Below are 22,167 nucleotides of genomic sequence, written 5' to 3'. Positions count from 1 at the left end.
GAAAAAGAGAGACTTCGATGAAGCCTTTGGGTGATCAAAATTCAATTTGTGGCCACCATTAGAAAAGTCCAACTCTTTGCTTTGCTTTACTCCCAGTGCCATTCATACAGGGTAAGCATCCTACACTCCAGAAACTTCTTTCAAACACCACTGGGCATAGACCCGATTAGCATGCTGAAGGTATAGTTTTGTGTGGGAAAAGCAAACTTCCACTGAGAAAAAGGTGTTCCATATCTTATGGTGAAAAAACCAAGAATAATAACTTCTCTGCTCTGAGTCTGAGAGTCAGTTCTCACACTGGATAGTTTTTTAATAATGTTGGATCTGCTGTGGGGTTTGGGGGAGTTCATTTAGTTTTGAGCCGTCTCAAGTTGTCATTTTCTTCCTTAGCTCAGATGAATCTTTTATCTGCTGTACCCTTAATATCCCTGCTAATCTTAGTAGAGAAAAGCTTCATAATTCGAAAAGGAGAAATTTAACCAGACATGAGGCTCATTGTTTGCACAATCAGAGCATCTAATTGAGCTGTGGTATTCTAAACCATGCCTGCGTGCGGGGAGATTATTCCTCCTTCATTTCCTACTTTATCAGAAAATTAACCTTCATTTAAAACAACCACGGTCTGAAACACTTTTACAGCTACATTCTCTCTGCCGCTCATAAAGAATTTGAATTTTAATTTTGCCATCCCCATCTTTTAAAACGAGACAAAGTGCTGCTGCCGTAGGGACCAGGTGTTCGCGGTCGAGCAGAGACCAGGATGTGACCCCAGGTACAAAACGCGGCCATGACGGCCAGCCAGGAGGACGCCAGTCACCAGCACTCTCGTTTTCCTCAGCCCTGGTGAACGCCGGAGGCTCTGATGCGGCTCAGGAGTCTCTCCCAGAGCCCACAGACACTGCACCTGACTGAAGATGTGGCCATGCTGAGGAGGTCTCCCTTCATGCAAAGCCCCGCCCGGCCCAGGCCCGCCACGCTTGAATCCGGCAGGGCGACGACTCAGACTTGGCCCCAGGACCAGTGGCGTTAGGTAATGCACTTGACACACAGTGCAGGAAAGTACTGCCACTCATGACACAGCGACAGCAAGCCCAAGGTCATCTGGGGTCATGTCTCATAATATCCTAATAAAATGCTCAAACCGTAACCTCCCCCAAGAAGCTCTGGCCCATCCAAAAGACTTCTTAAGATCTGAGCCATGAGCGTGGAAGGGGTTACGCACCCGCCCTGGCCATCTGACAGGAGCTGTGCCTTTAGAATCGATCTGCCTCAGTCCTAACCCCCGGGGCCTGGGAATGTGGCCTTCTTTGGAAGTGGAGTCTGCAGACAGGACCACGCCATAATGAAATCATTGGGACGGGCCCCCGTCCAACATGACGAGGATCCTTTTAAGAAGAGGCTACAGACGCCCAGGGAGGAGCCACGGGACATCCGAGGGGAGAGGGGAGGAGGGCAGCTGCGAGCCAAGGACACCGAGCAGTCCCAGGAGGCTGCAGGTCGGCGAGCCTTCCTCCCCTGGGCCCTCAGGACGAGCCCGGCCCTGCCGACCTGTGACCTATAGACTCCTGGCGGCCTCCGGAGCAGCGACAGGACACATTTCTGCCCTTTGAAGCCGCCTCCTCTGCGGTCCTCTGAGAAAAGAGCCCCAAAGACGTCTCCAGGCCTTCTGTTCTCCAGAACAGCCCAGGAACATGACGGGGGAGCTGGGTATAAAACAGGGGACCTGCAGCCAAGAACCAGAAGCACATCATATCTGATGCTGAGACGCAGAGCCCGAAAGAATCCTGGTGGTTCACAGGGTCGAGCCCCAGCCATCTTCCCCGTGTAGGACCAGACTTCTCACCCAAGATCCTGACACAATTTTCAGCTGAAATCCTCATCGCTAGGATTTTCCCCTTGAGATCTAAGTCACCCCATGAAGCAACAGCGTCCAGCCTCACCTGTTTCTGTATCAAACACTGGGCCATTTTGGTCTCAGGCTCCCAGGAGGAGACTCTGCCCATGCCACGCTTTGGTCACATTCCAGAAGGCACCTTCCCCAATTGTCCCAAACCAAGAGGGGGTGTGTTCTCAGCACAAGGACGCTGGGAGACATTTGCAAAGCGCCTGTGGCATCTGAGTCACTTGAGCTTGTGGTCCAAATGCAGATGGGGTTTGCTCTCTCTCTCTCTCTGGCCCACTGCATGCTACTTGAGGCCCGACCACTTCAACCACATTCCCAGTTGTTTTGCTTTCCCTCCCCCCTGTCTTCCAGATAAAATGTCACACTTTTACCCAGGGCAGCCTCTGATGGTGATTCTCCTAACTCCACCTCCTGAGTAGCTGGCATTACATGCACGAACCGTCAGTGTGGGGAATTGGGTCTCAGTGACATTTTCCCAGGCTGGTCTCAAATCATGATCCTCCTTTTCCTACCTCCTGGAGAACCATAGTTGTAAAGCCAGGAGCAAAAACTAGCCTTTCATCGTAGCTCTCTCCTTCCTCCTCCATAAAAACATCACAGACGAAGGGACTCTGAGTTTCCACTTCCCCTGGGTCAGGCCCCATTTTGCTCCCTTCCCTGGAAGGGCCGCCCCCCAGTCCCACTCCCCAGCCTTTCCCTCCCCATCTCAGGAGAGTTCCTGACATCCACTCTGCTCTTCTCTGCCACAGGGCCTTGGTCCAACAGGTGGCATTCCCTTCCCTGTTGGCAGTGAGCTCCGGTGCTGCTCCTTGATGGACAGTGGGAAGACCATGTCTGTGTTCCTGCCCTTTCCCTCTCGCGGCTCTGCCGGATCACCAGATCACCTTGAACGAGGAGCAGCCGGTGCCGGCACGCGGTAGCCAGCGCCCGCTCCTCAATCTGCCTTCCTCTTTCTGCGTCTCCACTGGACACACAGGTAGACTGGGCCAGATACGTGCAAGGTAAGCGGCCACCAACCCCTGACATTCCCAGGGAGGCCGGGGAGCCCACACCGGTGTGGCCGCCCCCCCCCCACATGGTCAGGACATTTCTGAGTGGCACTTGGGCGCTATGTGCCTACAGCAAGCCAGCACAGAGCTCCAGGAGCCCGAGACACAGTCTTCAATCTACTTGGCCCTCACACCAGGATGACTTGGAGCTTTACAAGTGTTTTGAAAAACAATCTGCGCTAATGGCACAACGTGTGTGCTAATGCCCTTTAAGGGCCAATTTTTCAAAAGATGGCAAATATATTTGTTTGTCATTTCCATGTGTAGCTTTCTGGGTGGAGACAGATATCACAGTTGGAATAACAAGATCATTTTTCCCTCGCAAGCACCCACATGCGGGGCCGAATGCAGGGTCGGGGGGAAGGCTGCGCCACCCTCTGAAAAACGCCTGGTGCCCACTGCTGGCTCGGGTACAGGGCACATGGGCCGGTGGGCTCTGAAGGGGGTACAGGTCCCCCATGGAGCAATGTGTTCTCATGGCAGCCCCAGTGAGACATGGGCCTCGGCTGTCCACGTGGCAGGCACAGGGCTGTCCACAGATTCAACCATCTCCCCCCACCTCCAGCCTTAGCTACGCCTCAGGCCACTTCCTGAAAAGGTCCTTCAGGGCTGCATCTGCCGCCTCTCTGACGCCTTGCTGCCAACTCCAGGTGCCTGCACCTGCTTCAAGACCGCCTGGTTGGACACCACCACGAGCTGCGACCTGTCCCCTTAGACACACGTTTATCCCCTCTCTTAAACTCTGAGCCGCCCCAGGGTTCGGATAGAAATACCGTCCACCCTCCCCCAGCGCAACGTGGGGTCCAGTCCAGCCCGTGGTCCACATGGAGTCCAGTCCAGCCCGTGGTCCACGCAGAGTCCAGTCCAGCCCGTGGTCCACACGGAGTCCAGTCTAGCCCGTGGTCCACACGGAGTCCAGTCAGCACGGCACAAGGCAGGGATGGCGGAAGCGGCTAACTATGGGGAGGGACCGTCGGGAGATCTGGAGGTCCTGAGAAGATCAGAGGAAGCCTGGAGCGTCTGATGACAGGCTGCTCCATTGCCCCTGCGGATGGGGGAAAGAGAGCTTTGCAGGGCCTGGAAGGGGGGTGCTGAGGGCCCCCCACAGGGAAGAAGAAAGGAGTGCCCCCCCCCCGCGCACTAGCAGGTAGGCCCTGTTGTCCCCAGGAGCTGGCGTCCAGGAAGCCCAGGTGTCTCATGATGCCTGGGTCTTCCTAGCCCAAGGAGACCATGCTGCCCTCCCAGTGAACGGCGGGGAAGGCCGGGTGAACGCAGGGAGAGAGGCACTCGGAAAACAGAGGGGAAGGTGGGCTGGGGAGAGATGGGAGAGAATGACGAAAAGGGTGAGACGGATGCGTTGCGCTCGTCAGCAGATAAGTTTAATGGCGTCAATTGACATTCACCCACCCAGATGTTACCTTATTTTCAGATGACATTCACACCATGGTCACTTGGGATGCACTAGCTCATTTGCTAGCCAAGACTGGAATGTACCGGAGCTGCCACTCAAATCAATTCACCAAGAATCACTCGACGACAGAAGCCCAGAGAGTAAATGTGTTTGATGTGGAAATCCCTGAAAGCGGAATTGTTAGTGTTTCCTCTGGCTTTGTAAATAAAGGGGAAGAAAGACGGTTTTAGCCAGGCACACCATCTCATTCCAGCGATTCCAGTTCCTCGGGGGCGATGTTGGGAAGAGTGTGGCTCTCGTTCCGCACCGGAGACTAAGTTTCCCAGGACTCCGGTTTAATGGAAAGAGCTGGAGGTAGCGGGATGCGTCTTGCCCGCAACTGCCTCAGGAAGTGTAAATCAGGAGGGCTAACATCCAGGTATGGGCTCAAGAAAGACCAGATCAGGGTGTAAAAGGGCTGTAACAGCTGGCCACCGGTAGTTCACGCCTGTCATCCTAGCTACTCGGGAGGCTGAGATCTGAGGATCGCAGTTCAAAGGCAACCCCGGCAGGAAAGTCTGTGAGACTCTCATCTCCAATTAACTGCTCAGAAAAAGCTGAAGTGGTGCTGTGGCTCAAGTGGTAGAGAGCTATCCTTGCACGCAGAGAGGCTCAGGGACAGCGCCCAGGCCCTGAGTTCAAGCCCTAGGACCAGCAAAAAAATAAATAAATAAAAAAGACAGGTGGGGGAGGGAGAGGGAATTGTGACTCGGTGGTAGAATACCTGCCTAAAAAGCACAAGGCCCAGAGTTCAAAACACAAGTACTGCTAAATACATACATATATATATATATATATATATATATATATATATATATATATATATATATATATGATGTTCAAAGTTTCTGCATTTAGTTTCAGGGTTTATCAATGACATTTTCTTTACGAAAGAAAAAGTCACAGGGAGAGAGAGAGAGAGAGAAGAGAGAGAGAGAGAGAGAGAGAGAGAAAGCAAGAAGAATAAGGGGGGGAAAAAGCCTGTTGAAATGGCAACCTGTCTGCTTTAGAAAGGAGCAGTTGGAATTCTTTCCCTCTGGGGGGTTGTCTGTCCTCCCTACCAGCTGGCAGGGTAGTCTGGGGAGAAGAGGGTGCGTCAGGAACCCCCTTTGCGCTGGGCCACAGTTGCCAGGGCCCATCCGTCCAGCCCAGCTTAGCCACCCCAGTTCCCTGCCCTGGAGGGTGGCCAGGCTTCGGCCCGGCGTCTGCTGTGAGCTGTCCTTGAAGGTCAGGCCTTCCTCCCCGCCAAGAGCCAGCAGCAGGTCTCTGAAAGTGGAGAACAACGTGCTGGCGGGCATGCCCTTGCCGGACACAGGCTTTCTGTCCAGGAGGGGGATCTGGGCCCCGGCCGAGCCAGGCTGGTCCTGTCCGAATTTGACTTCAGCCTGAGTACACGTGCTGAGAGCTCAGCCTCCCTGCTCAGAACCTTGCTCAGAGCGTCCCGAATGCTCAGGACACTCTCCTGGGGCTTTCCACAGAAATGAAGCACGCCTGGCCCCGCGCACCCATGCGTCCACACAGTGAACACAAACGCATCCACCTCGCCTTCACTCGCGCTGAACTCCTTAGGGCCACGCAAACGCTTACTTAATAAATAGCTTTATTTTCGACATGAACACCCAGGCAAACACTCTGTGATATACTGCTGTGTAAAAGAAATGTAAGCAAAAGAATATTTACTGCTCTTTCTTCCTAGAACAGTGGAAGTGGAGCCTCCTCTGGGACCAAAATAGGAAGCAAAGTCTCTAAAGACACACTTCCTCGAAGGGAAAATTGACGGGCAAAGCTGAAGTTCCAGGTGCTTACACACGGTGGAGGACAGAGTCGTGTGTGTAAGAAAGCACGGGGCTGAGTGCACAATCAAAACGAGGCGCCCCGGGACCGTCCCCGCTCCGGGTGACACCGCGATGGCACCTGAGACACGCCTGCAGGCCCTTCGCAGAACGCCTTCCGGGAATGACGGCGAGCCCGGGCACGCACGCACGCACACACGCACACATGCACGCACGCACACGCACGCACACGCATGCACGCTCGCACGCAGGCCCTGTGTGTGGCCAGGGGGCCCCCAGCCAAGCCGCCCCAGGCCCACGTTGGACAGACCACCCCCAGAAGCTTTGTGGCTTGATGCTCGCTCCCCGGTTCTGCCCACCCCCTACCAGCGCGCCTTCATGCCAGGACTGTGCCCACCCAGCCACCTGCCGGGCCACGAGGAATTAATGACGCAAATGCACCCAAAGCCAACGGCCCCCTGTGAACGAAGGGAACCACCGGGCTGGTGGCCGTCGCTTCGGCTTCTCCCACGCGGGCCACCCGCAAGGATCCATCGCCCAGCCACAGATCCACCATCCACCCGTTTCCCCTCGGCCTCCATCGCGGAAGCCCCACGGCTGTGGCTCGGTTTCCACCTCACTCACGGCACGCAGCGCGAGACGGTGGCTACAGAAGGTTGAGAGGCAGCGTCGTCCTTCCACTCGCAACGCTTCCAGTGAGGAAACCCTGTATCTAACCAGCGCTCCAGAGGCGGCAGATGTTTGCTCCACGAGCTGGGACAACCCCCACGCATCGTAACAGTGATTCGATCCTCCCGCACAGTAAAGACACGAGACTCAGACAAGTGTCGCAAACACCACCCGACATCACCAGGGCTGAAGAAACTTGTCTCTCTCTCTCTTTTCTCTCACCTTTCTCAGAACCAGCGAGCCTCAGGGGTCAAAGCCCTGCTCTCCTTCCCCCCACTTTCTTTGAATGCACTTCCTATCGGGGCAGGGGAGTCACCCGAGCATCTGAGGAAGCATGGACGTCACGCCCGGGCTGCGTCCCCGTGGCCAGTGCTCCTCCCAGCCTCGGGATGCACGACGTCTTCCTACCAGGCTGTGCTCGGCCCGCGGCGGTCAGGGAGGCCGGCACTGTTGGCGAATCCGCCCGGCCGCCGTTTCAGTCATCCGGAGAGACTGTGTCGATTGGTGGAGTGATCTGATGCGCAACTTGTGGCATTTTCCTTGTGAGGAAAACATGGGCAGCAAACTGTGGTTCCTGGAGAGTTGACCCAGAAATGAGCCACGCTGATGTGTGCTTGCTGCCACCGACACCGAAGGCTCGGTTCCCTCTCCTGTCCATAATTGTGACCCCTCCGGCGCTGGCTTTGTTCTGTGAAAGAAAGCTGTACCTTACAACCCAACGGACTGTGCCTTACAACCCAACGGACTGTGCCTTACAACCCAACGGACTGTGCCTTACAACCTAACTGGCTGTTACTACCGGGGCACCACGTGTGGTAGAAAGAGTGGACCAGGAACCCACTCGCGTCTCATCGTCTCATCTCACCGCTGGCCTGGGGCTGAAGTCTGTTTCTGTCCTGCGTGGCACAATCACTTTCCTTCCTCCCTCCCTTCCTTGGTTAACAGCAGCCCCGTGTCGAGTCCTTCCTCGGAGCCATGTCTCCCCCCGTATCCTTCCTCAAAGCCATGTCTCCCCCCGTGTCCTTCCTCGGAGCCGTGTCTACCCCCCGTGTCCTTCCTCGGAGCTGTGTCTCCCCCCGTGTCCTTCCTCAGAGCCGTGTCTCCTCCTGTGTCCTTCCTCGGAGCCGTGTCTCCTCCCGGGCTTCCCTCTGACTGCCCCTCTCCGTGGTTGAGTGTCCCTCAGGAGAGCACTTGTCACGCTGGCATACAGCCCACTTCTGCCAGCTCCTTCAAACTTGTCCTCGTGAAGAGCCTTTCTCCAAACACTGCACGGCTCAAGATTCTGGGTGCCAGGACCTCAACCCCTGAATGTGGGCCCATGCACTGCGCCCCAAACTGTGCTGCTGCGCCCTGATTGGAGCCCCGCGTTCGTCCTGGCCACACCCAGCCTCCCTGAAGCCAGCAGCACTGCCCCAGCCCACGGCTTGCTATGCGGCTCCCCCACTAGCCTGGCCGCTAGGGAGCTCATTCCCGCCCTTGAGAAGGTCCCCTTCCTCCTCTTCCTCCCTCTCCTCCCCCACATCCTCCTTTCCCTCCTCCTCCCCATCCTCCTCTTCCTCCCCATCCTCCTCTTCCTCCCCCTCCTCCCCCACATCTTCCTCCCCTCCTCCTCCCCATCCTCCTCTTCCTCCCCCTCCTCCCCCACATCTCCTCCCCTCCTCCTCCTTCCTCCTTCTCCTCTCCTTCTTCCTCTTCCTCCCCCTCTTCCTCTTGCCCCTCCTCCTCCTGCCCCTTCTCCTCCTCCTCCTTCTCCTCCCCATCCTCCTCCTCCTCCTTCTCCTCCTCCTTCTCCTCCTCCTCCTTCTCCTCTTCCTCCTCCTCTATCCCAGGCCAGGTTGCAACCAAGTTTTATTTCCTTCACTTTGCCTCTCTTCTGCCTGGTCCCTTCACCAGCAACGTGTGGGGCGAGATCAAGTCACCATGGCTCTTCCTCCACTGCTCAGCAAGTCTGGGCCTCTCTCCTTGCCCTGCAGAGGAGGGGGGTCCATGAAGGTGAGAGGGAGGAGCTAGGCAAAGGGCAGCTCCCAGCCCCCAGCTTCCCTCAGCTTCTCTGTGCTCAAGCCTGGCTCTCTCCGTTCCTCCAGTTCTGACCACAGTGCTGGCATTGCCCCCAAAGGGTCAGGAAATCCCATTGGTATTGCAGGGGCCAGAAAAGTGACCCGGTGTCACTGGGAAATGAGATGTCCGCCCTCCCACACCTGTGGTGATCCCCAGCCTCCGCGTCCGCCCTTCTCATGCCTACCAGGAGCCCAGCCCGAGCCCAGGGCCCCCTGGGATGGCTGTGCTCCCCCCCCCCCCCGCGACCGGGTGTCTCCAGGCCTGGAGGCTGTGGTTTTCCATGGGCTCCATCACGTGCCATCCTGAACAATTGTCTTCATTGCCCAAGTCTGAATTTTTTCCACACCAAAATCCCAAAGGTGTTCCTTTAGAGTATGCTTGACTTCTGCCCTTCATATCAGAAAGCAGGTGACACAACTGGCTGAGTTTCTAAAGTGTGTGTGTGTGTGTTTGTGTGTGTGTGTGTGTGTGTGTGTGTGTGTACATGCTAGTCCTGGGGCTTGAACTCAGGGCCAGGACACTGTTTCTGAGCTCCAGTGCTCAAGGCTAGGGCTCTTCTCCTTGAGCCAGAGAATCACTTCCAACTTTTGGGTGGAGTATCGGAGGCAAGAGTCTCACAGATTTCCCTGCCTGGGCTGGCTTTATGATTCTCCGATCTCAGCCTCCTAAGTAGTTAGGATTATAGGCATAAGCCACCAGCACCTTGCTTAAAACATACATTTTTAAAGAGAAACATGAAAATGTGTGTCTAAGGAGTGGCCAGTCAGAAGAGACGAGAGGAGGCCACCAGGGTGGCTGTAATTATAATCTAGCCATAGTCCTGTCAGTCAAGGATGTGCACCCTACTGGAAATGTTCTCTAAGATGTGCAGTCTCCTTCCCTGTCCCTCTCTTCCCCAGAGATAAAACACATCTCAATGCAATATATACCTTTCTGTGTCCCAGGAAATTCACTATTCATGTCAACAAAAACCCAGGAAAGTGTCATGTGAGTCCACAGAGCACTCCAGGGGTCAGCCGTGAGAGGACCCAGGAAGTCTTCTCTTGTGACCTTGGTTTTTATTTCATTTTGGTTGGGGTGGGGTAAGTTGGACTGTCCTGCTCAATCCATGATCCTCTACCTTTCCTCTGTCTCCTGCTACTCCCAGCCTAGGTTACACGATGCACTGCTTCTACTCTCTAGAAACAAGAAAGCCTTGAGGTGCCAGTGGCTTTGGTACTGCGTTCAGAAAAGTCCTCTCTTCAATGTCATCAAAGAGAAAACACACTAGGGAAGGAAAGAGAAACAGGCAGAACAAAGCAAACTCATTTAAAGTTCAAAGACATGGGAGTTACTCATAGCTCTTGTATAAATATGAGATCTGCACCAATTCATCTCTTCCATAAAGGCAGCTATTTTAGAGGTCATTGTAAGGAAGGATATTATTACTTGCCTTCCCTCCGATAGCCAAGAATATCACAAATATATCTTCTTTTCTTGGGGGTGGAAGGAGCAAAAACAATATTCTTGCCTCTTTTCTATGGGGGAGAAAAAGCAGCTTCTTATTTTTATGTAAAAGAGTTGTCAAGACCCTTATATTTTTCATAGCAGTAAAAGTATTTTTTATTCAACTCAATTGTTTATTAAGATTTCAAATCCAAATCTGCCTCCTTGCCAACTATCTTTGTATTACGTACGTTTCACACTGGTTTATTATAATAGGCTTTCTCATGGGAACAGGCATCATGGCAACTGCTTTGTTATGATATTATAACAATAATTAACATTTCGCACTTACTGTATAGCCAGCCTTTGATCCATATTTTTAACAAAATGTAATAACAATGCTTTTCACACAGCATCTTTCATCCCGGGGCCTCAGAGAAGTTGGCAGCATCGTATTAGAGACTGAGATAGTTGTATTCTCTCCTAAAACCCTCCCAACGCCCCCATGGGGTCCTCAAACAGCAGGCATGTTCCTTGGGGAAAAGGAGGGAAGAAAGGTCAATGAACTGCCAGGCAGCAAGACAATGGCGGGCGGGCTGGGAATAGAATCTAGCTCATTCTCCTTCTTGGTCAGGGATCCCAAAGCTTCAATCGCATCTATTTTTAAGAATAAAAGAGATGGAGAAAGTCATGGCCATTGAAGCTACAGATTGCCACATGGGATTTGGGACTACCTACTTCCTGTAATGAACCATTGGGAACACAACTCGGACCAATTTCAAGATGCCTGCGCACAAATAGGGGGGTGTACCTGCTTTGTGTCACAGCCAGGAGGGCGGGGAGGCTGAAGATGCACCCCCCTCCCCGGGGCGGTCACCAGACACCAGAGCTGCTGCATGCATTCCGCAATCTGTTGAGGAGCCAGCCAAGACAGAGCCGGCCCCACCGGGCCCAAAGCTACCTGCAACCTCCCTGTCACTTCCCTCTGCAGGTCCCCCTCCTAAGTCACAGGCGTCCTCACCAGAAGCAGAAAGGATTTCACCAGGTTCACTTCGGGGGAAGGGGGACGGGGGCCGGACAGTAATTAGTCATGACAGAAACCAAAAGAGCCCAGTTGTCACTTAAAGTCAGAAAGAGCAGGTGGCCGCCACAACTCAACGGGCCTTTTCTGTAGTGAATGCCTGTTGGAAACGGGAACGTTTACCCTATGCCAGCTTCGCTCTAATTTATAAGCTCTTAGGCAAGTGTAAAGATGAAGAGGTAGATGAGATGGAGAACTAGCACGCAAGGAAAGCCAACCCGCTCCATACAGAGAAGCCCTGGGATGTTTCTGGAACGGATGGACAGGAGGTCCTCAGAGTGAGAGAGAGAGATGTGGGTGCCAGGTGATGGGGGGCAGGCATAGCCCCCCTCTAGACCCCATTCCCCCGCCCTTTCCCTGCGCTAGACCACGGAGCCCATGACAGCCCTGGCAGGCAGACTTCACATAGCCTTTTATGGGCGAGGAAACTGAACTTTACAGAACTTTTTTTTCCCCTCAAATTAAGGAATGAATAAAGACTGAAAGCCATGTCACAAGATACACCAAGGTCGTGGATTTATACAGCTTCTGCCGAAAACAACTAGAGCTTCCAAAAGTAGCTGAGGTATGACTGAGGAAAGGGAAGAAAGAAAAGAGGAAGAGGAGGAAGGTGACAAGAAGGAGAAAGAAGAAGGTGAGGAGGAGGAAGAGGAGGTAGGTAAGAAAGAAAAGGAGAGGAGGAGGAGACAGAAAAGTAAGAGAGGAGGAAAAAAAAGAGAAGAGGAGACAGAAGAGGGGAGAAGAAAGGAAGGGAAGATAAGAAGGAAGGGAGGAGAAAGAGAAAAGGGAAGAGGAGAAAGAAGAGAAGAAGAAAGTGGAAAGGAGGAAGAAGATAAGAGACAGAACATGACGGGGTGTAAGAGGAGGAGGGAGAAGGGGAAAAGGAGGCAGAGGAGGAAAGAGGAGGAGGAAGAGGAGAGAAAAACAGAGAAGATAGCACATTCACAAAGAGGGTGGAGGACACTTCCCCCAAGGAAAGGAACCACAAAACCTCTTCAGACAGCAGTGACTGGCTTGTCCTAATCAGATCGCCCGCTGAAGTATTCTCTCAACACCTCCGTGATGGCCAGCTAGGTCCTATCTGGACTAAAACAGTCTATATCATTGTTCAATATTAGGACTGATTCTCTCTCTTTCTCTCTTTCTCTCTCTCTCTCTACACACACACACACACACACACACACACACACACACACACACACACACATCTCCTCCTCTGACTCTGGCTCTTCATCTTAAAGCTCATGTACCCCGAAGCTGGATGATTTACTGAAGGGCTTACTTTCTTCCCATGGACTAATAAATCTTCTCTCTTCTTCCCTCCCTCTCCCCCCCACTTGCCTCGCTTGCACTCTCTCTCTCCTACCTCTCTTTGGATAGTGGCCAGATAGGACATGCGAAATCCCAGAAGTTTGGGCCTGAAGCCTAAACTCCGGGTCTCAGTTCCATATGCATTAAACCATCTATTGTGTCCCCCTCTTTTCTGTTCTCAATGAGAGGAGGAAAGAGAAAACAATATCACTTTGATTTGATTTTACTGAAGAAGAAAAGCCTGTGTCCATTCTTGCCAATTCCTCTAAATTCTAAATGCCCAGAATTGAAATCTCAGGAAAGAAGCGATTGTCTAATCGGCATAATGCCCCGATTTCTACCTCTACTAAAATAAGCCCCGCCACTGTTGGAACATAAGTGACTTCGTGAAGCACATCCATCCCAGGCCAGTTCTTACAGAAAATGCTCCGTTTTAAGATGAAGTCGGCCTGTATCAGCGCTCCACCAACACCCTATGTACGCTACTGGGCTTCCTCTGGGTAGATTTTCATTCTGCATGTAAATAGCAGTCAGAGCATCCACCAGCACAGACCTCTGGAAGGGAGATTTTTTTTTTTTACCACAAAAACAAATTAGAAGAATGTGTGGAGCTCTCCTGTCAAGGCCAGAGTTGAGGTTTAAATCCCAAGCCCATGGCAGTGTGATCTCTTCACAAAATCTCCCCACCCCCACCCACCCACCCCCCCCCCCCCCACCCCGCAGCTTCCTAACCATCTACATTGAAGATGGGAGACTGCGGCCCTAGGAAACCCAAGGAGAATCTCATTTCTTTTAACTCAGGCCAGTTAGCTCAGAGAAGATTTCCAAACTTCCAGAGACATATCCAATGAAACCACACACCAGTGCCCACAGGGGTGGCTGAACGCGATCTTATTTCCTCTTAAAGGGAATGCTTGGCCCTATGAACACACTTGAAAGTGGTTCCCGTCAGATTTGTGGGAGTCATTACAACTGATTCTGGAGATAACAGGGGCATTGTCACAGTCCACCGCAGCGCTCCCTCCCCAGAACGGGCTTGGGGGGGGGGGGGGCGTTTATCTTCAAACCATTGTCTTTCCAGAAAAGCAAGGGCTATGAGGAACAGTGCTCGACATTAAAAGCTTTACCATAAAAGCACGGGAGGAAGCCATGGCTTGTCTAAATAAGAAACAAATGCTCTCCGCAGAGCAATGTGGAAAGGCCCCGTCCCGGAGCACGGAGCTGATTAATGCAATCAGAAGGGAATCAAGCCTGCGGGGAGCTCAGATGCTGGCATGTAGGTGGTGTCCTGGAACAGAAGTCCTGAGCAGTGAGACATCCGAGCGTCCTGTGTTCACAGCTCCGCGAACCACCCGCCGGCTTCGGAAAGGTGTGAAGCTTCTGTCATCCCGACTGTACACGGGCTGCCTCTCCTCCCGGGGTGGAGGCGGGAGCGGACGGCCTGCCCTGAGGGCCCGAAGGGCTCCGGGGGGGCTCTCGGGGAGCAGTGCTGGGTGTGAGGCCGGCCCGGGGTCCCCCTCGACGGGCTCACGCCCCCTCGCTTCTCCACAGCGCCTGTGGGCAACAGGTACGAATGAAGGTGGGCACGTGCCACCCAGCCAGAAACGGAGAAGAATGGGAAGGAGGACGCTCAGCTGCCTCCAGGAAATGGAGAATCCCACCTCATCCCCACCCCCAGCCCACCCTTGCTCTGAGCGCAAAGGATAAAAACCAGGGGTGACTCTGACCTCCCCGTAGTTGCTTATCAGATAAAACTCTGTTTACTCAAACTCATGAATTAGGGCAAAACCTGGCCGCATGATATGGGAAGCTTCACTCAGTCTAACACGTGTCCATCCGTTAGCAGGTGGCCTTTAGTATCTTTCCTGCCCACTGCCCCCTACACACATACTACGGAAACCGAAGATCCCACGGTTGCTAGGCAAAAGCTCTACTACTGGGTCCTCATCAGCAGGCCTTCCGTTTGTATTTTGTTTCCAAGACAGGGTCTCACTCGCTTCGTTCCTACTGGCTTCAAACGTAACCATTCCTCTCCATCTGCCTCCCGAGTAGCTGGGACGGCAGGCGGGCACCGCCCTGCTCTGCGCTTGGCTCACGTCCTAGTGCTGGCTCCGCTGTGAGCACTCAGTGCTCACGCTGGGCAGAAGGCTGGCTCTGAGGCACGGGGCCCTGCCCCGTAGAGCGACGAAACAAGCAGAAACCACGTCAGCGAGCGCGCGTCCGTTCTTGAGCGGACGCCATCTGACAATTGGCACTTAGCTCGGCATTCTTCTGGGAAAGGAAGCCGGGTCATGGTGACACGAGGTAGGGAGCGCGTGAGCAATCGGAACTCCTCCTCTACCTCCTCCGTGGGGCAGTGGGGTGAAAGACAAAAGGCTAGAGGACACGCGCGTTCCTCAGGTCAGGACAAACGCGATAGGATGGCGGCTCCTCTTTGCACAGAGGAAGAAGATCAACGAGGGATTCTTTTGCAGAATGTTGAAGCTTCCCTATCTAGTTCACGACCTTGGGGAGATGGGGAGTGGTGTGGATTTGGATCTGAGGAATAATAAATTGGTAAGTGACACAGCTTTCAGCCGTATTATGACTGTATTAATTCACCAGTCTCCGTTGTTAAACCCAAACAGAGGCCCTGAAGAGATAGCCCTGTAATCTGAGCAACCATTAATATGCTGAACGTGTGATTTAGAAATCGCCTCATCATTCACTCTGCTATCATGAGCACAACTTTTATTCCTTGGGCATCTTTATAAATTCTCATTTAAAAAAACTGTAATCAATGTGGCACATATCCCTAAAGGAGAGCAGCGTGGTTATTTACAAATAAGTGCCAGTTTCCATTTTAGTTTCGGATCTTTAATTAGAAATTTCTACTGAAGAGAAGAAACCATGCCTGTCTTCCAAACCTCTATGATTCCCCTGATCCAGGACAAAGGGCTTTGCTGTGACCTCTGCATTGAGCGAACAGAAGAAACCCTTATCTCTTAATTTGCTAGTAAGATTTTTTTTTTACCCCAGTGGTACCTTTTCCTTTCCTCCCTACAGTCAGAGAAAAAAAAAACCAACAACTTCCAGTCTAATTTGAGTATAGAAAGACAGCTGCCGAGGACACAATTGAACTTCTGTATGGCCAGAAATTATGGCTTTGTTGGCTGAGCTTACAGTCGATGAAGAGAGAGCTCTTAGGGCTGATTGAATTTTACATAAGTACCGGGGAAAGACAGCCTGACCCAGGCAATGGGCTGCCAGCTTCATCAGCAGCTGAACTTCAGCCATGTAGTATATTTACTCCTCATTGGACTGGGGGCCTTCCAGCACATTCTGAAGCACAGTTGCATTATGGTTGAGCTCACTTCTAGAGAGTCCTGACAGTAGCCCTGGTGCAGACAGTGCTGGGAGGTGGGCCCCATCTGGGCTGTGGGTTCGTCTCCACCCAGCCCACTGGGAGAGCTATGGGGGGGGAGGGTGCTTCCCTCGGTCTGCTGCTATGGGGGAGGGTGCTTCCCTCCGTCTGCTGGTCCAGTCGCCAGTGTTCTGAGAAAGACCACGGGCCGAGCACAGCCCTGCCGCAGGCCCGAGGGAGGCAGAGACCAAACCAGGGCCCTCAGAGTTGGAGCCTGGGCTGGCTGGGAGACTTCCGCCACGTTTCTCTTTAGTCTTCACCCCACTTCTTAGCCCCAAACCTGATCACACTCCGGGAAGGGCAAGGGGCCATGGGAGGGAGGGGGGCTCTTTCCATGCAGGCCCGTCTCCAACTGTGGCTCACGCTGCCCCACTCGGGACAGCCGCTGAAGCCAGAAAACAGAGCGCGTGGGGTGTATGACCGGAAGAGATGACCTGTAGCCAGAGGCAGTTGCCCCCACCCAGGTGGGAGCCCGGCTAGGGGTACACATTTCTTAGTCCGCCAACAGGAAGACGCAGAGAACCCACGTGCGGGGAGGGGTGTGGGGTTGGAGCACGCCGCTGCTCTGAGAGTCAGGACAGTCACCGCCACTCCCAGCGGCTGTCGGGACGAGTCCCGCACCCCGCGTCCGCTGCGCAGGGGCCTCGGCATCCTGGTCACACTGACGTCTCGGTGGCGATCGGGCTCGGTGGGGAGGTTTGGGGATCCGGATGTCATCAGAGGCAAGAAGGAAGAATCAGAAGCAAGCACAGGTTCTGCCTCTTGAACCAATGATTAATTATGCTTCCTTGTGATGCTTAAAAATGTTTAAACTTGTTTAAAAATGACATTAAGGAAGGCTCTTAACCTGAAAGGAAAGGGCTGTTGGAAGTACTGAAATAGGATGGCAGTAAAAAGGAATCCATACGTTTGAAATCACTGTGCAAAAGTCTGCTACTGTAACCATGGCCATGCAAACGTATTTGTTACTCTCTTAGATCCGTAACATTTGCTAAGGGCTTTCCTGTAGCAAAGAAATGTGGCTTTAAAAAAAAATACTCATTAGAATCCTAGAGAAAGACTTGGAATATCCAAATTGATGGCCCTCCGGTACCACCTCTGCACACCGCCCACCGGAGTGCTCCCACCCAGGTCCTTCCTGCCGTAATTAGCTTCCAACTTACAGACCCAGGCTGGGATGGGAAAGGCTCTCCCGAGTCACCTCGGTTCATTAAAACTCTCTTTGAAGTGACTCAAAGTCACGGCAAGGATGCTCAAAGTCATCTCAAAGACCATTCAAATGAAGAAAACAGTTGAAAGCTCCTTCACGGGAGAGAATCCTCTGCGAAGCTCTCCCCTGGGAAGGCTAAAGGCGCTCCCCACCCGATGCCCGACCCCACCCTCATCCCGGGAGGAGGCGCGAGCAGCGTGGCTCTGCCTGGGTGACTGGCACTGGAGACCAGGGCACAAGGGACCTACCACACGGTTCTTTCACTGCACCAGGGCAGGCAGCGATTCTAATGTTAGACGTTGTGTTCAAGAACCAAAGAACATCTGCAAAGCCAACCACCAGGAACAACCAGACAACCCAGACCTCTCCCATTGCCTTCAGGAAGGATGCGATGCGCAGCACAGACATCCCGTGGAAATGTCTCCGTGACCGGCCTGTGGTGTTGGAAACCTAAGCCCGAATGCGTGCAGGACCCTGTAGAGTGACGCACATTCTCTGTGGCTCCGCACGTCGTGGGTCTTCAGGAGCCTCCTCCAGCGCCGAGGCACAGCTCAGAGCGTGGGAAGCAAAGGGGCCTCCAAGGCCATCTTCCCACGCAGGGCCACCTGGACAGCGTGGTCCCCACGGAGGAGATTTCACCATTAGCAACTCCGGGGAGGCGGGAGAAAAAAGGTTCCACAGCACCCACACAACAAAAGGAGAGGCGTCAGAAAGGAAACTTGCAGGGCTGGTGCGTGGAAAAGGGCATTCCAGAGGCACCCAGCTGGAGGGAAGCCCAGAATGGAAGTGTGTGTTCCCACCAGCGCTCAGAACGGGGAGCCACCGACCGGGAACGCCCATGAGCGCTGGCTGCTGCTTCTGTTTTTAGCCCGGTGGGAGGTGGACGTGGGTCCTCCCCTGGGCCGCGAGGCAGATGCCGCAGCTTCCCCACTTTCAGAGGTTCCGCCTGCTGTCCACGCGCCGGCCACACGCCAGGCAGCCACCAGTCGCCCGAGGACCTCGCGTGCCTCGTAGGACACAGCGTTTCCGTGGGCTTGCCGTCCCCGGCCTTGCTCCCACTTGCACAGCTCCTCAATCAAGATGAAGTTATGTCCCGATAAATCTGCCACAAGAAGAAAACATCCTAAGCAGGAAATGCGGCGAGTCCCGCGAACCTGCCAAAGGTTCTGCCCAGTAGCACAACACCCTGGGAAGCACGGGGTACCTCCCCTCACCGTGCTGAGACCAACGGGAGCCGGTCATTACCATTGGAGAGAAGCACCGTGACCTCTTACTAGCCCAGGAAAAGATCCAAATGCAAAGTAGAGTTTCTACCATACTGTCTTCTCACCGCTTTAATGATAAGAAATCATAAGACTAGCCATCTGAATTGCAGTTACTTCCCCAGATCTAAGGTGCAATCGTCAGACAAATAGGAGTCTGACCGGTTCCTCTCGGGAAAGAAGTCGGTCATTGCCAACGGGAAGGCTCTGGTTGGGTTTCCATGGACAGTAGCCAGGACTGTGTGTTCTGTATAGCTCAAGGAGATCACTTGCACTCCTGCTTATTAATAAAATGAACAAAAATGTCATATCCAAAGTGGCCTGGGCAATGTCCTTGAGCCTCTCTGGGCTCAATGCTAGCACTTCACCACTGAGCCACAGCACCACGTCCAGCTTTTTCTATGTATGTGGTGCTGAGGAATGGAATCCAGGGCTTCGTGCCTGCTAGGCAAACACTCTACCACTAGGCCACATTCTCAGCGCTGGCAAAGTATCTTGTAAGCTATAAAGCAACCCTCAGAGGTTGCACTGTCGTTTGTCCTGAGAGTTTATGGGCTGGTCAGAATCCTGGATTATGTATGGTTTCTTTTCCAAGTAGGTGCTAATGTGGCCAATACAGAATTTGTTGTAAGTAGGAGTCTGAAAGCATTCTTCTCACCCATGCTGGGGAGTCGGGAGTGTGTTTTCCTTCGAACTCCTTGGGTCATTCCGTTTGGTACAATGATAATTCTCTCACGAATTTTGGATTTCGCATTTAATAAGCTGACTTTGGCGATTGGCATGCCACCATTAAAGACTGTACCAAAATCTGCTATGAAAGGAAAAGCAGCCATTTGATGGATGTAATCTGCATGCCAACCAAAGCACAAATGTTCCCCCCGGGAGCCTGCTACAACATTGCTTCACAACTCACCAGTTGTGGATGAGCAAACAAATGCATCCACTGCTTCCTAGCTAAACCAGCACTGTCTCTGGCATACAGCACGCCTGTCCCAAAAGACTTGTCCGCGTCCTGTAAGCCACCAGAGCCTAAAACGGGTTCGAATTAGTAAGTAGAACCAGGCTTGGGTGGCTCATGCCAGTCATCCCAGCTACTCGGTAGGCTGAGAGTCATGATTCAAACCTAGCCTGGGTAGGAAAGTCTGTGAGACTCTTATCTCCACCAAACCACCAAAAAGAAAAAGCCAGAAATGGAGGCACGGCTTAAGTGGTAGAGTGTTCTCTTTGAGCCATCAAAACAGCTCAGAAACAGTGCCCAGGCCCTGACTTCAAGCCCCAGGACCTGCATAAAAAAGATAGTAATCATAAACAATAAGTAAAAACAAAATCCACTAAAGCTGTAAGACAAGGCCCAGGGCCTGGGCCCGCTTGTGCTTACGAGAAGAGCTGGCCAAGAAAGAACCTGAGACACTTTGGCTTTGCTCGTTGCACAATTCATTGTGGGAAAGGAAACGAGAAGGAGAGCCTGATGCCGTCAGCCACCAACTTCAGGTGCCATCTGCATATTTTCCTGGCACTATTAATTTGCAATTAACAAGGGCCTTATGTTTTACCCCCTACAAGTCGCCGTCTTAAAGTCTGCGTCTGAGGGAGGGGTTCGGCGGAAGGGAACTGCAGGTGGGTGGTGGAGCCTTCTCAAAAATAAATAATTCTGCTTCTCGCTACTGAATCACTGGTTTGTGAGCTGCCCTTTCGAGCCAACAAAAGGTCATTTGTTATAAGGAGATGGAATATTTCCTTGATGCCACTGCGTGAAGCAGTTCCGAGCGTGGTCGTGCGTTCAGGGGTGGGTCTGTGCCTCGCCACTAGGCAGGCCGGCAGCCGTCACCGCACGACGAGTGGCCCTGTCGAAAGTCGACGGGGAGAGCAGTTTCCTGCCCTCTTGAGTTAGGCAGGGGAGAGCAGAGCTTCTGGAAGCGTGGGGTCTCTGGGGAGGGAAAGCGGGAAAATGGAGTTGGACATCCCCCCCCCCCGCCCCCTGCCACCCTTCAGCTCCACAAGTCACCAGCTGCAGGAACCTGGACAAAGGGCCAAACTCTTGGAGGTTCAGTTCTCCAAACGAGGTGTTTTGAGAATCTCACGATGGGGATTCAATGAAGTCATTGTAAAGCACCTGGCCTCAAAGCGGTTTCATACACAGGGGTGACGCTTTCGATTGCTATATCCCTAACTTGATTTTTCTCCAAGTTTTCTCACAATGCTTTAAGAAACCTGGAGCCACATTTCAGGACAACCACGCCACTTCTGTCCAATTCACTGAAAAGGAAGTGAGCGTCCAGGGGTCTCCCTCGTCCGCACCGGGCACCTGGGCTTTGTCATGGAAAAGGAGAGGCACGTTCCTAAGTCAGTCCCCCCCCCCCAGACCAGCTTCCCCATTAGGAAGGGGAAAAGGCATAGGTTAACACTTAGACCCTAACGATGTTGATCAAAACTGCCTGCCTGTCTTAGTCTCGTTCTCCAAAGAAACAGTCCAACTTGGGGCCGACAGAATTTTAGAGACCGGTGTACTGAACTGAGCTGACCTGCGATCTAAAAAGTAGAGAACTAGAAAGAAGAAACAAACCCAGCCATTATTTTGCTTAACCCCCCGTTCATGAAAACGTAGTCGTAGACATTTGCTACCGCAGACTGAATGTGCTAGCAAACAAAATATCAAAAGTGAACCAGAGGGCTGGGGATATAGCCTAGTGGCAAGAGTGCCTGCCTCGGATACACGAGGCCCTAGGTTCGGTTCCCCAGCACCACATATACAGAAAACGGCCAGAAGCGGCGCTGTGGCTCAAGTGGCAGAGTGCTAGCCTTGAGCGGGAAGAAGCCAGGGACAGTGCTCAGGCCCTGAGTCCAAGGCCCAGGACTGGCCAAAAAAAAAAAGTGAACCAGAAAGGCGCAACCTCTTCTGAAAGAAACAAGGAGAATTGAACGAAGGCCAAATAAATAACCATCGCGTCCAAAGCCACAGGGCCCCACCCCGGCCTCCGCGGCGGTCGGGACGGGAGAGTCGCCCTCGCAGCAGGTGCGAACGGCAGGCCGGCCACTTCGGGAAAGAGCAGCGTCTGGTGGATGGAGGTTGGGCCCCGACTCTTGGAACGTGCACCTACCCCTGGGGCCAAGGCTGAGAGAGACATGACTCATCCCGACTGAACAAGGCCATTTTCTGCGGGCAGCGTGTCCCAGCACGTTCTGCGGGGGGGGAGGGAGGGGGCCCCCCAGATGTCAGCCAGGCTCCGCTCGGCGAAAGGAGGCTGTGCGCTGGCACACGTAGCCACCCGGGCTCTCGGTTCTCCTCTGCCCACCGTGGGAAAGACAATGGGGGACATGGGGACCGGCCATGTGCCCACGTGCCCCCCAGAAACCCAAGGCAGCTCCTGAATTAAAAATGGTTCACAGCGAGACAAATGATCGGGATCCCTTCCCTTCACTTTATTGAGGTCATTTTAATTCTACATGTGCTGATTGACCACCTGCTTTGTATAAGAAGATTCTAGAAATTGAAATGCTTAAGGCTGGTAGGAGGAAAGGTGGGGAGTTGTAAGGAAATAAATTGAACCAAACT

The sequence above is a fragment of the Perognathus longimembris genome, chromosome 8 (genome assembly GCF_023159225.1).
Source record: "Perognathus longimembris pacificus isolate PPM17 chromosome 8, ASM2315922v1, whole genome shotgun sequence".
In the NCBI taxonomy this organism is placed as follows: domain Eukaryota; kingdom Metazoa; phylum Chordata; class Mammalia; order Rodentia; family Heteromyidae; genus Perognathus; species Perognathus longimembris.
Note: the sequence above shows the minus strand (reverse complement) of the source record.